The sequence below is a fragment of the Coturnix japonica genome, chromosome 8 (assembly GCF_001577835.2).
Source record: "Coturnix japonica isolate 7356 chromosome 8, Coturnix japonica 2.1, whole genome shotgun sequence".
Lineage (NCBI taxonomy): Eukaryota > Metazoa > Chordata > Aves > Galliformes > Phasianidae > Coturnix > Coturnix japonica.
Window position 1 is genome coordinate 12,890,448 of NC_029523.1, and position 17,048 is coordinate 12,907,495.

Here is a 17,048-nt window from a genome sequence, read left to right on the forward strand (position 1 = left end):
TTCATGTGTTCAAAATTGTGGAAATGTCAATATTTCAAAAGGTAGTTTTACGGTTCATTCAAGCACTGATAAGAAATCATTACACTTTTTAAGAATATTGATGAATAGAGAGAGGCATTAAATGAACGGAAAGCCTTTTATTGCAGTACGTTAGTTTGTGCATGTCTAATTGACTCTTCAAGACTCTTTTGCATGACTCACTAAACACAGTTTTAAACAGCCTATTTTTATATCACTTCTGAGCAAACTTTCCCATCTTACAGGAATTTCCTTGCCACATCTCTCCAACAAGTACTGTCAAGTTCCAAACAGAGTTTAATTCAGGAAATACCTGAGAAATCAACAATCAAATCATCTGATTTTTTGTTTGTTTTTTGTTTTTTTCCTACTACAACAGACTACTATGGAACTGATTTATTAGATGAGCCATCAGATTCTGAGTGTGAGGGACTCTGGCCAAAGTGGGCTCACCTCTTTGCCTGTCCAGAAAGCTCATTAGGATTGCTTATGAGAAAGATGTTAATTCCTGCTTCCTTTAACTCAGCATTAGGGAAAAAATAAATGTGTGACAACTTCAGTGACTTCAGTACCACAAAGCTATGCAGATCTACTCATACTCACCATCCTGCCTCCACAATCCCTGCATTCAGCTGTGCTGCACAGGCACTCCCCTCTGTAATTTCTCCATTAGCAGAAGGTGAGACTATACGGGGCACAAACTGGATTGTGGTACAGCTGAAAGCACGTGGATAGCTGTAGGTATAGAAGGCACTGGCTGGAGTCTGCAAAACAATACCACTGAAAATGACCTCCAAGGCTACTGCAGACTTCTGTGATATACTATCAACTATTAACTCAATGAAATCATTCAAATCAAAGACACTCTGACACTGTCTGTACATGCAAATGGAAAATAAATAGACAGCCTTGCATAAACATATATGGTTATGGTCCAGTGCAATGAGCTGTTTGCTCTGCTGAAGCGTACTGGACAATCCTTAAAGCTTGTTATTTCTTCAAGAAGTAGAGTGGGAAAAAAACAACTGACATATATCTCAGTCCAAAACACAGACCAGAATCGAGGCAAATGTAAGACAAATGTTTTGCAGGTTGAAAGTCAAGAACGACACACTGTGTAGAGTTCCTGTAATCACAGAGAGAAATTTCTTTTTCAAGCTTATTTCTATTTCTTGATGACAACATCGTTACATGAGACTGGACAACACCACCAATGATTTTTTTTCACCTATTTGGCTTGAAATGGTAAATTACTGTAAGGGAAGGAACGCTGCACTGTGCCTGTTGATTTTTATAGTCTTTAAAACCTTTCAAATTTAAAGAAAAGCATAAAAATCTCACCCCTCCCCATGCACAAAATAAAATATCAGAAATACTGAGAAAGTAACTCCACTGTGTACAATAACCTGACAAATTGACAAACCTCTTCACTGTGTGTTTTTAAACACACACTTTCATGGCTTCTCCCGGTTGGCTCCTCAGGCTGCAGAAAGGTTCTCTGCCAACAGCAGCAAAATTACTTCATTGTTCAAATTCTTCCTTAAACACTCTCCTATTGTCTCTTCCAAAACGATCTCATTGCATGACATTCGTGAGTACCAAACCATGTAGGAAGCTGGGCCAGTATTTTCCAATGTGAATGTTTCCATGACGCTCACAGCTGCTAACTCTGCAGCTACTGCAGGCTGATTGTAGAAGCAAGAAGCCTGAAGAAGCAAAACTCCTTTGCACTGCTGCTAAGCCATCTCTGTAATTGGTCAGACCCAGTGGAGAAACATGCAGTTTTATGCAGTGAAAGTGCATGACTGTGTTGTAGAAACATAGCATTAACATTGCATTTTGAATTCTGGAAGAAAAGATTGCCTGGGTCATCTCCACCTTCTCTGTCCCAGAATGAAAGAAAAGTTGAATAAGTCTCCTCTCCTTGTTGCTATTTTTTCCACCTGCTGGGAGGCTGTTCTACATGTTCCAGACATGTCCTGAAAAGAAGGAACACAACCATGATGTTCACTCAGTGGCAATACAGATGGGATCCTCTGCTTCAAAACCAGACATTATGGAGGAGAAGAAAGTGGTGTGAACACATATCTCCTATGACTGCCTGTGCAATGGCTTGGAATTGACCATTCTCTGCATCAAAGTGAGCCATTACTTTATTTTTGATACCTTACAGCATGTGCACTGTACAGTGTTAGGGAGGATATGCTGAACCTGAGAAGAACAGACACATTTAAATTTTATTCTGGATAGTTCAGCTAATCCCTGCAAAACAGGAGGACTGCAGACATTAATTTTTCATCCAGCTAGCTCTTATTGAACATATCATCACTAGTTACTTAAAATTTAATCTACTTTTAATAGAAAAATTGATACTGGAATATGAAACATGAAATATCACATTATTGTTCTGCAAAAGACTGGGCTTTTAAAGATAGTACTGTAATCTGGAAACAGACTAAAAAATGTAAAAAGGTTATATCCAACGTTACAAGTAATCTGCATGCTCGCCAAACCCTAAATCATCTGAAAGCAGTTATAATTCACTGACAGTAGATACCCTTATTTTGATATTTGCTGTATGTTTAGTATTCATTACAGCAGATTATTGCAGGATTACTGCAACATTTTTTCCGTTGTGGTACCATTCAATAAAAACTAGTTTTCATGTAATCTAGGCTTTTTTTATTCTCTCCCTTTGCAAAACCTTCATTCATTGTCCTCCAAGTCTGACTAATTGCCATCCACTTCAGTTTCACATTGTTTTTGCTTCTTGAATTTTATACCAGTAATATTCAAAAGTATTTTTGTACCCAAAATAAAATGCAGACTTCTATATTAGCTGCCATCAAATGTGTGTGCACAAAGGCAAGAATGCCTATTTTTCTTTCATACTGCAGGGCAAACAGCCAGACTTAAAATGCTTCATAATTAGGCATTTTACTAGATTGTAACAGAAGATGTATTTGCTTACTTTTACTGCAAAGTCAATTATAAATATGCAGAATTCAAAGTGTGGGTGACCAGGCCACTCTTAGCAGAAATAATAAGACTACAGCCAATTAAAACAGAAAAAGGTTGAGTTCTCGCTTTTCCACCCAGTGTATTTCTGATGCTGACACAACAACAGCTGTGAACTGCCAAAGCCATCACAGAGAGGTGACTCACTCTGGCCCCTGCCAAAATGAAGAGGAGTTGGCATAAAAGCCAAACATTCTTGCCACAATTTCCCATGTAGAAGAACTGACAGAATGGTGGCTCAGCATCCTTACACCACACTATCATTTCCTGTAAGAAATATCAGTTTTGTGAAGACACAGCTTACACTGATAGGAGGACAAATATCTTCACATCATTGAAATCCTGAAATTTGTGCAGGTTGTCTTTATAATGGAATTATCTGGATATCTTTCTGTAAGCCAAACACTTGAAACACACAACTGAAATTGCATAAACATTGTTTTTACTATTCTTCCCATAACATAATCATTATGTGAGAAACATTAAACTAGACATTTGACTTTATTGATTACTTCATGGACCAACAGTACAGGGAGTCATTTGCTGCCTAGACTAATTAATTGATAGACTAATTCATTGATTAGGTTCTCCATAGCATAGTAGGTATTGACAAATACTGAATCTCTTTCCATCAGTTGTATCTGTTTGCACCAATTACTTTGGCTGTTTCACTTAAGTGATTACGATAGCTCACAAGTGACAATCCGATCCTCAGCTGGTGTAAGTCAGGCTGTCTCCACCAAAGTCAGAGGGCTGTATTATTTCATTCAGTACAGTTATCGGGCTTGTAAATGTAAAAATGAGCTTAAAAAAACCTCACCTAAGCAGTAACAAGGACATCTGAAACAAACAAACAAAAAACCCGCTAACAACACAAACACCACAGTAGATAAAAATTTGTGTCAAAACAGCGAATGGTAACCATGTTACAGGCATACCTACAGATTCATAACTTCGTTTCTAGTTTGTACACAGTCTCAGAATACTATCAGGTGCAAACTATAGTATTGAACACAGAAATAGTCCTTTTAACTGGCCATTTGCAAAGCCACTATGTTAAATGCACAATGGATTCACATTTTCCATGCATAGGTTATCTGGAAATCAGTCCTAAGAATTTAATTCTGAAAAGCAGACACTGTCTTCCACATATATGGAAGATTTCAGTACGTATGAAATCTCTGTTTTGATACCTGTGATTTCTGACATACTCTATCTGCTGCAGGATTTTAGAAGGATATAGTGATTCATCTGGGGCTTTCTTGCTTCTGGATCAGTGCTGAGATAATAACCTATACGGAATGTTTCTCCATCTGTTGAGCTGAGCCAACAAAGACATAAGGCCACCAGTGTATTGAGGCAAACAGAAGTATTTGGGTACTGAACAACTTCTGAATTTCCAAAATGAAGAACAAGAAAAAAATGTAAATCAAACTTTTAGTTACTATTATTTTTATTTTTATTATTGTTTTTAGTTGCTCTCTGGATAGATTTTCCTTGATGAAATATTTTTCAGGTAACTCAAGAAGTCACTAATGTACATGGATCTTACACAAGAAGGAAACACTGACATGATTTGAAGTTTATGATGAAGAAATTTGTTTCCTTTCAGAAAAAATCATCTTTGCCAAATTGAACAGTCTCAAAAAACATAAATTGACTTGAACGTTCTGTTAATCTCAGGTCTGTTCCTCGTATAGTAATCTGGAGAAAAAAAATTTCTCTCTACATTCTGGATTCATTTCTCATCTCTGAGCAACTTAGTTCTCTGAACACAGATATTAGCATTTAGCTCCTCCTTTTTAAGACCACAATCAGTTTTTCTCATCATTGCTTGTGAAGGGAGAATGTATACTCTCCAGAGCTCTCAGTAAGAGAATGAAGACAAATTCAAGGACATCTGAAAAAGGAGCCCCAGAAGTGCTAATCTGAGAAGGTTTTGCTGAGGAAGTTTCCCTCCTTTCAAAGCAATTACTTCCTGTGTTCTATATGCTTATGGAGACTTCCACCTCTGATGCATGGCATAGGGTAAAATTAAGTATACAGTCTTCATTGAAATGAATGTTGCTACCAAGCACAATGGAAAAGAAATTCCTGTGAGTGCCCTGTCAATGACATTTGCATTTGCTGCAAACCCATGCAGATGCCACTCTCTAGGTCTAGGCCCTATTTGTAATTCCCCTGCTGAACACAGAGTACTACACCATTTTGCATGAGTGCTCCGTGGGAAGAAGAGACATGCAGGCAAAAAATGCACATGGAGAATAGAGTCAGGAAAGAATATAACTGTGCTAAAGGAACGTTTTTTTGTCCTTCACACATACATAGAACACAGACAGTGATTTGCATCCCAGAATTCAATTACATGTAATTAAAATCAATAGAAAATCGACATTACAAAATCAAAACAAATTAAAGCACAAATTTAATCTGTTTCCCATTCTGGACTTCGTAACGAAGGATTTACTCTGAAGATGCTATACTGTAAACAGGCTCATACCTACTGGGTATGTCTTACGCAGTCTTCCTTAATACAGCACAATTACCACTCCTTGTACGTGAAAGGAGATGATCTACTATCCTCTCGGCTGACTGACAGTATCCTGGCCTGACTCTGCTCACACAACAGTTGAATATAGATGCTTCTACATTAGCACAGTGGGATTTATTCGTGATTAGTGCCAGAAAATATTATAACTTCATGCAAATTCAAGCCCTGTGGACACAGTAACTTTCAGAACTCTGCAACTTTTCCACTTAAAAGGTTCTGTTTTTCATGAAAAGATATTGAATGCGCAAAATTGGGATAAATATATTTCTCATGTTTTTTTCTACTTTCGATATGTTATTATCATCAGCAATGTGTTGTACTCTGCAGTGCAAACAAATTATTTTAAACGCTACTAAATGGACTACATTTCTTTTAGCAAAATTAATATTGTCATGCCACTGAACATATCATCTAACCTCTAAGACTACAAAGCATCAAGGAAAAAGCTGTGCTGTTCATGATGTTGTTTTTTTTTTTTCCTTTTGGAAGCATCAGCTCAGGATTTCATTTGACAAAAGTAGAAAGTGGACAGCTTTTGGTTAGACATGAGAGATCAAGGGCCTTCTATTTATTACCTAATTTAACATCACATCAGCATGGATATAAAACATATGAGCCCAATATGGCCTTTACTTACCATCAACTGGGTCCTTCAACTGACTCGGATGATCTTGATAGACAGACAGATTGACCTCAACGTTGTAGTCCCCAGCTGAAGGGAAATCAGATTTTAAACCACTGCATTCTTCCAGTCTGACTTTCCATTGCTGTTTCTCCTGGATGCAACATTCTCCTCCTGCTGCAAAACTGTAGAGCTTTAGCTTTTTCAAATAATTGGCCCATCCTACCTATAGAACTATTGAAACTGAAATCTTGTCAGATGAATAGTAAAGTCTGACTAATGCCAAATACAGTAACATAAAAATATTTTGTAAATATGGCATCATTACTATCTGCATTTTGCACATTTTGAGTCAATGAATTATTGTCTTTTCCAAATTATGAGGAAAAAAAGAAAAACCTGAGAGTAATTCAGACTAATTACAGTGAAATTGGCTCTGCAGGGGGAAACACTCCAGAGCTGACATATTTTCTGCAAATTGCAGATTTCTATTTCCCACTCCAGTCATGATGAGCACACTACTGTGTATTATTCATGCTATGATCTCTTACTTCTTTTGAAACATCTGCTCTTGCCCCAGGTCAGAGACAAGACATGGCTGATGTAGGATGATTACTTCTGTATTTCTAAAGCTTTGGTCACACACTCACCTCTAGAAATGGACAGAAAGAGCAATCACCTGTGGCATCACACTGGCAAAGCTGCTGCTTGCCTCATCTGACTCCAGATCCTTGAATATACAGCATTGTGCTGCTGCTGCCACCAAACAAAAAATTTGGCTGTGTGATGTAGGAAGGAGATACAGCTGGAAGGCAGGACTCAACTCTAGTGCTTCTCTGCATTCCTCCCCTTCCAACAGGATACAGAACTGGGCTTCAGCCTTGTCCACAGCCCCTCTTTCCTGGAGTGACAACCTTTAAGTTTACCAGCATTGCTGAAGAGCCTTGAGCCAGCTCTGACTCTGTCACACCAGTGCCTACAAACAGCCTGTGTGACCTATTGTAGGGAACCTCCTTTACAGGGTGATGGACTTGGTCTCCAGAGGTCCAACACCTATGATTCTGTGACTCTGTGATTTATTTGTAGTCATGGCCATTGGAATTATTTTTATTTATTTATTTATTTATGGATACTGTCAAAGCAACAAACCCTCATGTAGGAGGGAAAAATTAGCTACAGGATGAGGCAGAACATCAACCCTGTTCATCTCAGATTCCTGATTACAAAGATTTCACTATCAGTTTTTTTCAGCAGAAATTACAGGTCACTAAAACCAGCATATATCTGAATCAACTACATCTCAATATGTAACAGTCTTTGGACTTTCAAAAAATAGTATATTTTTGGAGGATTTGATCAGGAAACTGCCAGAAAAGCAATATGATTTGAACGTACTGTTTACTATTACTGCTTTCACTGGGCAAATTCATTCTGTCTTCAGAATGACAGTAAGAAACAATTACTGAAAAGGGTACACAGTTCTCCAATTTAGTTTTCAGTAGTTGATGAATCAAACGGGAAGTGTTGACCATGCTAGGTCACAGAAAAGTCACTTTGGTAGACTTCTGCTCACTTCTGACCAGAAATACACTAAGTGAGGATGGTCCCAAACAATGACTATCCATGCAAAAGCTTAGTTTCTTATTATTGTAGAACACAGCAGAAATCTGCCTACTTGGTCTGAGCAACTGTTTCTCAATCAATAATTAAGTAACTTTAAGGTCCAGATCTATACAAAGATATTGATATTTTCACTGAAAATGAATCAATATGAACAGGGTAAAGCATCTGAGTAAGCCTTTTTAATGGCAGTGTTTTGGCTGTGAGAAGTAAATTAATTGATTAACTGAATGACAAATATTGGACATCCAAAGTAAGTCTTTTCACACTTTCACAACCCTTTTAAGCAACTCATTTCAATTCTTTTCTTTGTTTCCCATGTCTTTTTTTTTCCCCCAAGTTTTTGGGTTTGTTTGTTTGTTTGTTTTTTAAATAGAATTTACTGGTCTTGTGCAAGTTACGTGCATTTATATTTTATGTTAATAAGGAGAGTTTGGGTGAAAAGTTGCAAAAGAAAAGAGCAAGCTGAGACTTCTCGAAGGAAGGGCATTTCCTAATTTATAAAATGTAAGGGATACTCCTGAAAAGGCCACGGCGTGAGAAAATAGACCTACCAGGAGACTGTAAGGGAACAACACACTGAGAGATGGGAAACTTTAAGGGAGAGAAAAATACAGCCATCCCTTTGCTGTGCTGGACAAGAAATGGTTATGGATAGGTCTTTTTCATCATATTCTGAAGTCATCTGTTCCCAAGAAATCCAAGGTAGCAGAGTCGGTCCTAAGGACAGAACCTTCTAGCAGTTTACATAAAGCATCTCTGGGCCTGCACTGCCATGGCATGTACGCACCAATCTTGACTTATACAAAGGTTGTGCTCACATGTGAAATCAGAAGAATCCCATCTTCTGGGGTGGAAGAAAGAGAAAAGTGACTCCTTTCATCCATTTGCTTTTCTTTCCCAGGTTCTGAGCTAGCAAATTCAGTTCAAGGAAATGTTATCTTAATTGTTAGGATGAGGGACTGTATAGCCTCACCTCAGGGGCTGTCCCCAGAACAAGCAAGGAATAGACTCCAAAGTTACAGCATCTCTCTTCAGATGTGTATTTACTGTACAAAGGGAAGGAGAAATGCAAATGGGAAATTGGGACAATAGAAATGATAACTTTATTTGTTCAAACAACCTACTGGTAAGAAAAGAAACTGTTAGCTTTCCTAATCTCCCTAGCCTTTCCTTTTTCCCTTATTGTTCTCTGTTTCTGTTCTATTCAAGTTTTCTGTTTTATTCAAGTTCCTGGGTTTTTTTGCCTTTAAGCAATGATTTCTTTTATTGTAAAGAAGTAAGCCAAAGAAGTCAAAGCTCTGCACCATCCCTTTGTTTGTATGCAGCTCTCAAGTGGCAGTGTAGGTTCTAGGGCCATTAGTTCTGTTGTTGGTCACAGAACAACTGCTGCCCCATAGCACCTGTAAGCTGTTGTTGCGACTTCAATTTTCTGAAAATATTTTAGAGTTGTCTTTTTTCATTACTATTTATTAAATGGATACACATTCTCATCTGTAAAGGTTGAAACTCCACTTTTCCATCTGTCTGTGCCCTTTTTGGAATTGCATGTCCCCTGTGGTGTGCAGCTCAGAAGTGTTCACTTATGTACTAACAAGAAAGAAAGAGAAATGAAGAACGAATGTGTGACAGAACGGAAAATACTGAACTATAAAAATGACCTCAAAATGGCATAAAGAAGTAGCATGGTACAGACAGACCCCACTCACAAATAAATATTAATCTGCCTTGCATGTAAGATTGATAATTAATGTTGAAGAGGGTGTACAATCCATTTTTCAGTGTAAAAGTGTTTTCCTCTTTCTTTTTTTAATCAACATTCAGCACTTTGAAATCTCATGTCCCATTTTAAGCACTTAAGATGCCACTGGTTTGGTTATTTTTAAAGAAATCCTATTTAATATTTATATAACAAAATCTAACGATTCCTGATGTGTTTCAGTTTAAATCATAATCCATTTTACCAATTCTTGTTATAAAGTGTGCCTTTGTATTTGTCCAACAACATAGCATAAACACTGTCTAGCAGTGCAGGTAGCCATGATTATCTCCAAAATGATAAAAAACACATTACCTGACACTGAAAAAGAAATATTTTCTGAGCAAACCCTATGAACTAATTAGCCAACATTTACATCTCCCCAAACTATTATTTCAGACATCCAGACCTATAAGAACAGCAGACAAGAAAAATAAAAATCAAAGTAGAATGCTGAGGGAAAAAAATCTAAATTCTAAAAATGAATTGTTGCTTCCTAAGTAAGACAGTTTCATCTTGCACAAAGTCAGTTTGCACCCTGCATGCATGGTAGTGCTGCCCTCTTCCTAACAGAGACCACCAGCCTTCAGCAGCTGTGCCAAGCTCAGAGAAGGGGGCTGTTGAGTGTGGGTTAGGCTTCCACACACTTTTACTTTCCTAGGTCTAATTACTTTCCCCCAGGAATACATGACATTAAGGGATTTTCCACCAGTGTAGCTATCATGCTGAGATCAAGATTGCATGCTGCCCCTCATCTAGCTCAGCTGAGGAGGCCTTCCAAGCTGCAAGAAGCCCCTCCAATGTACTATGTGGCTGCTTGCATACTGCTGTGGATGGACAACCTTGGCATTCCTATTGAACCCTATTGATCTCAGTCTAAGCTCAGAGAGCCTGAACATCTCATCTCCTCTCTACAGAAGGAAACAGCTGTGCCCTCCTAGGAAACTCCAAGTCTTCTTTTGTATTTGACCCTGGCAACTAAAATGCTGGAGGCAGGAAAACAGGTGTTCCTACATGAGGTTTTTTCTAAGCAGGGCAACACGTAACCTTAGGTATCAAAGTAAAGGGCAGTTTATACCTGTGCTGCAAACTGGCAAAAGAGAGGGAATTTAAATAAATGTAAAAAATACATTTAGGGCATAAAAGAAAACATCACTCCAGATTCTAACTAGACATACTTGGACATACCTTCCACAGGAGATTTCTGATAATCTCAGTTACGGCTTCCTCAGATACGTGCAGATTCTCCTCACTGCCTGTACCCATCCTGTGAGTGAACATAATAGGACTAATGAGTTGTCTGGTCAGTTTTAATTCTGATTTATGGATCTGAACATATTAAGAAGTACAGGTGGTGTCTTTATGTAATGGCAGATTTTTTTCACTATATGTGTAACTAAACACTGAAGCAAGTTGCAATCTCCATCCTTGAAGGTTTCCAAAACCCAACAGGACAAACTTCTGAGTAAGTTAATCTGAATTTGGTGTTGAGGAGGAAGAAGCTGGACCTCTCAGGGTCTCTTTCAACCATTATGACTGTATGTACATACAAATATCAATTCATTAATCCTTCAGGCAGATCTAGTAAAAACTCTGTGATATTACACCTTCAAGCAGTCAACAGTGTTTCTAAATGCAAGCTAAGACTAATTCCTTAAGTCATTCAATTTTTGCCTGTTGAATCAAGGATGGAAAATGCATTCCTGTTTCAATTCATGGGAAGAAAATATACTATGTCATAAGTGAAAAATCAAGTATTACAGTCATTACACAAATCATGAAAATAATGCTTCCTTACTCTACTCCAAACATGGTTCTCAAAGCATTTTAAAAAAGCTTTTGTAATTAGCTGAATGAAATTCTGCAGAGTAATTCTTTAACTCTCCTGTGCCAGGTTATCAGTTATTTCAGGCAAGTGTTAAAATCCCCATCACTGGCAAAAATGAATTACATCTTCTTTGTCAAACTTGCATCAACATGCCCATCTAGCTGGGCTGGAAAGGATTCTTTAACAGTACAGCATAGGTGCTGCTGTCTGTGATTGTGAATGTACCTGAATCTAAATTTAACAATGACAGTGACCTCTATATATATCTGCAAAAGGTTTTTCTTTTCAGCTAGATTTTTCAAATAGTTTGTCACATTACAATCTACTAGAAAAAAAATGCAGTCCTTTCATCTCAATGACTTTAATTAAGAAGTCTAATTCTCTCAAGTAGTGCTTTATTTAATATGATAATCATGAATGGACAATATTTTTTGCCTATTCTCATTTATGTGGATTTCAAAATACTTGAGCAATCACAGGTATGTAAGTAAAGGCAGCGATGCACATGTAGAGTTCATTTTGTTTGAGAAAGTGGGAAAGGTCAAAGGTATGTCTTCAGATGACTTTGAGCCCCATTCTGCAAAGAGAATAGAGCTTCATTTGTAAATATGCAAGGAGACACTGGCACAGAGTCCTGAGACACTAATTATTTCACAGAGTACTCAGGAGAACTACAGTGACTGCTCTTGTACAGTTTTTCACTTTGTAAACAACATAGACTCATTCTTGTATAGCTTGAAGATATTGCTTCAGAGACTGGAATAGCATTCTAGAAAGAGATAGTTATGTCTATAAAAAAGAAAGACCGAATTTCAGTAAGATCCCTTAAAGTGATTGGTGTTAATCCTTGCCATAAGAACATGCTTATTTTCTGTAGACTGTAATGGGTGAAAGAAATATGGCACTAAGATGACTCATGTATAAAGATGCATCAAAATCTGCCCAGTTCATTTCTGTCTAACCTAAAGGAATGTACAAGCTAACGCATCACATCAATTTCACTGATGAACGTCAGGAATCTGATACAATATAAACCCATAGAAGGTACTGTAAACAGCATAAATCTTTCTAACGGCAAGGCTGAAACAAAAAAATATTATTACCATATCCAAGGATGGAGACAGTATGTGCACTTAATAACATAGAATAGCCATCTCAAGCCAATTTTAGTGGGAAATCAAAACTGCTATAAACATGGTGGTTTTTTCAGAATTCCTAAAGGAAATATATTCATCATTTATACATCCACCTAATATTTGGCAAGAGAACGTGCTGGCAATCTGAAGAAAAAGCAAGGTAGTTTAGGATGACAGCTGAACTCAGAGGGAGCTGCACACAAGCATTGTCTCTCAGGGCTTTGGGTGGTGAACACACCTTGTTTCTGGAGCTGGATTCCAGTAGGAACACCTCAGTTGTACCCAAGAGAAAGCCTTCACCCTTCACAGCCAACAGCAAGCTTGCATTTCATCTTATGGCTCTTATTTATCCCAATAAGTAAAACATCCAGTCATGAACATCCATCAACATCTTATTTCTGTTTAGTTATTGCAGAAGCATCAAACAAATCAGAACTGACAGAGTCACTGTTCCTGCAGTTGCAGGTGACTCTGAATACTTCAGGATCAGAGAAATGAATGGTAAATGAAATGGCAACCTCATGAGGTCTTGAGGGAGGAACTAAATCCTATGGAATGATGAAGTGAAATTAATACTCCAGAGTTACTCCATGTTACCAAAGCACGAACTAACTCACTCCAGAGTCACTGGGGGCTACTAAGACCACTCTGACCATAGGTAAATACAAGAAACTCTGTAAATCATCCTGATAACAAAACTATCAGACCTAATCATCTGCATCATTAGAGCTTAAAGATTTCATCAAATATAGAGAATAGTTTAAAAGTCTTAGACAAAAAAATACTTGTTTAAAACAGCCTGTGGAATACAAAGAAATGTGGAAATCAGAGAAGAAATGTTATGCTGCACGGGAGAAAAGCACGGTGTGAGAACACACTGGATGTTTTCCATTAAATCCTAACTTCTGTGATAATAACTGAGTTTACTTAATTGCAGTGCAAGACAGACATCCAAGTGTTTTCCCTCTTCAACTAAATAGAAGACTTATTCCACTAAGGTAGATCTTGACAAGAGTTACTTCATCTAGCTTTCCCAGCATTGCTTTTACCTCTACCTGGCTGGAAGCTCCCATCATTGTGGAATAATGGAATGGCTAAGTGACTTGCTTGGAAAAATACAAAGTATGAATCCACAAGAAGTTTCAAAATAAACCAAGCTCTTCAACATATACAACAGAAGAAGGCTCTATAATTGGAGGAAAAAGTAATAAACATTAAAAGCCTTATCCCTTATTTTAAGCTTCAAGGCATAAATCTTATTGTACATTGATTGTACACAGTTTCCAGAGATTTCCAGATACTTCTTTCTCATTTTCCATCTGTGCGGGGTCTGGCTTTGGTCTCCTCCTGAGTCAGTGGCAAAACTTTTACTATATCTTAATAGGGAAGAGTTGGTATGTAGGTTTCATACTGAGTTGCCTGGGACAAAACTTTCGCTAAACTTCTACTCCTGCAAACAGGAAATTCTGCTTTTCAAGTTTGTTAAATCCATGCCCCGAGTTTGTGGCACAGATTTGAGATTAACACGGTGTTTGATTTCCCTTAACATGACTAGATCCATGAAGCGTGCATGCGTGTCCGTGTGTCCCCTCTTGTACCCATTTCTATGGCATTTCACATTTCTGTCAATATAGCCTCCAATATTTGAATCTGCTGATAGAACAGATGCAGTAATTGCAAACAGCTGTAAAGTATTACTCATCTTGCTAATCAAAATGACTTTCTGCTAAATAAACCATGAAAAAAGCTTTTCCACCATCAGTGAAGTGGAGTGGAAATGATACAGACTGTAAAGAGTCCACCATGGAACTAAAATCAACAGATCAGATTTGCCTACGACAATGATTCTATGTGCTAATGCAAATTTCTAAAATTGTTATAGAAATTTTACTGTGTTTAGAAAACTGAATTTATGTAATGACACAAATGTTCCTCCAGGTATTTTGCATAAAACCTGCTCTTATGGAGAGCCATGAAGAACTGATTCCTGCTCTCACAAGATTCATAATCCAAGAGGAGATAATCGTCCAATGTTTTTGCTAGATGTGCATCACACTACTTTATTTTAAAAAAAAGAAGAAAAAAAAAAAGAAAAAAAAAAGCACAAAACCTCAGACTAGTTAAAGATCTATGGCAAATGTGACAAGGTTTCTGTTCCTGAGCTTGTGGGAAATTTAGGGCTGTTTGATCTCCAAAGAACACTGGAGAAAAAAACCCACTCCAAAGTAAAACTCATGGCAGATGATTTTAGTCTTTCATTAGTATGTCCCCTAATGAGAAAGCTCCTTTTCTAGCTCATTGTGCTTCAGTTATCCTATTTTCTAAGTCACATTCTTTAATTCTTAAAAATGCTATTAGAAAAGATATCATCTCTGGTTATATACTCTTCCTCTATTCCCTTTTGCCACTTAAGCACTTACTGCTGTGGGCCACTCCAGTATAAAACACTCCAGAGAAAACAATTTAGCCCTGAGTTATTTCTCTCACTTCTTTGGGTCATACCGAATTAGAAAGTAAGCAATCTTCTCCCACGGCTTTCTGGTACCATAAGTGATTTGCCAGGACCCTTAGCTCTTCTGTTATTGAAATGTAACTGGAAGTTAAAAGGCATATAAATTACAGATGTGCTAATTTTGTGGTGCATGATGAACTTCCTACTACCAAGTTCTGTATGTATATCTGTAGAGAGGGGAAGAAGAGGAAAGAGTAAATGAGATTCATATTTGATTTTAGCACAGGAGCAGAAAAAGCAAATCTACTTTCTTTCTGAAAAACTAAATATTCTCCAACACTGGATTCTCTGGTGTGTTGGGCGTGCAGTCTGCACCAAAGGACTCAGCAAGTTCTCCAAGCCCATTTGCTCTTTTGCACCAGATTCTGCTACATTTTTCCCTCTTGAGGTCTTTTACCCTGGTTCTGTCTCTACTGTCACGGACATGTGTGCTGTGGTCAGTGTAGCATGACCTAGTCACACCCAAGTCACCCCAGGAGAAGCACCATAGAACTTCAAATCACAGCACTATTATCATAGGCAAAAGAGACGGTAACAGGATAGATGACATCACTGTCCAGGATAACATAGATTACAGGGTGCCAGAACTCTATTAAAATGGTCACTACAAAACAATGATAAAGTCACTTCTTCTAAAATATTCCTATTCTTAAAGTCGAAGAGCAAACATCAGAAATACTTAGGAAGTCTTTAGCAGCTCACTCTGTGATGCACTCTTTTCCTCCTCTTGCTCTACCCGCTTTCCAGATGGATCATTAATTTCTGAGCAAAGATTGGAAGTGGGAAAATGGGCACTGCTTTATCTGTCACTGTATCTTTCTGATCATCAGCATCAGCGACACTGCAGTTAGTGTATGGAAGACATTAAGATAGCAGCAATGAACAAGGCTCAAGTAACTTCATGTTTCCATTACCCTTCAGACTCTTGGTAACAGCATACATATTTTTTCCCTTAAGTGCAGACATCTCCACACCACTTGTGGCTACACCATTTGAGAGCTTCATAGCTAGTGAGTTCACTTTAACACTATTATTAGTGGAAGCAGAAGTAATAGTTGTATTTCACAATTAAACAGAAAGCTAGAAAGACCTTCCAGGGTGAATGAATTGCTGTCCATTGCTGTCATTATACAAAACCTCACAAAGAAATGATGATGCACCTTAAACATATGAACTATTTTCACCCTCATTACCCCCACGGAGACCGTACCAAAGCATTACTGCACAATCAGGCTCACTCATCTCATTCCAAGCCTACATTTGTTTACACTTTATTTTATCTAAGGCAACAAGGCTTAAAGAGACATGGACCATTCTTGCAGGCAACAATGCAGCCAAGCCAGGCATAGATCTCAGCCTCCTAAGAAGCAGCAGGTTTCAGATCTTTTTATCATTTTCTCCTCACGCACTTTTCCAAGAAAGCCAAGCACAATTCTAAAATGTCAGCACACATTCTATAAGTCAGTATGCAGCAGAATGAGGTAAAGAATCTCTTTTTTTCTATTTCCTTTCTGCCCATGATTATCTAAGGAGGCACAGTGGCCCCTATTCTCTTCCCTGCCCATGCCTTTCACACTGCAGCCTCAAGGCAGTCTCCCACTGTTCTGAAAAAAAATTTGCAAAGTCCATTTCCCACATCTTACAGCTCCTTCCATGAAGATACCCGCACCAAATTCCTCATTCAGTCTCTATTCCAAATCCAGTTGCTGCATCTATTATATCTCAGAACTTAGGCTTCTCCTACTAAAGATTTTCAAGGCACAACACCCACCTTAAAGTTTAAGAAGTGAATGAACAAGCTTAGTGTGAAAGCCCCTGAGAGAGGCTGAAAAGCAGAATGGAGTTTGTCTCTGAGGCAAGAATGGGGAGTGGGAAAAGGAAAGAAACTTCTAGAACAATATTTAACTTAAGAAAAAAAAATGAGCAAAAAAGAAGAAAAAACATAACACATTTGAAGTGCTTTTGTCTCCTTTTACTTACGGTG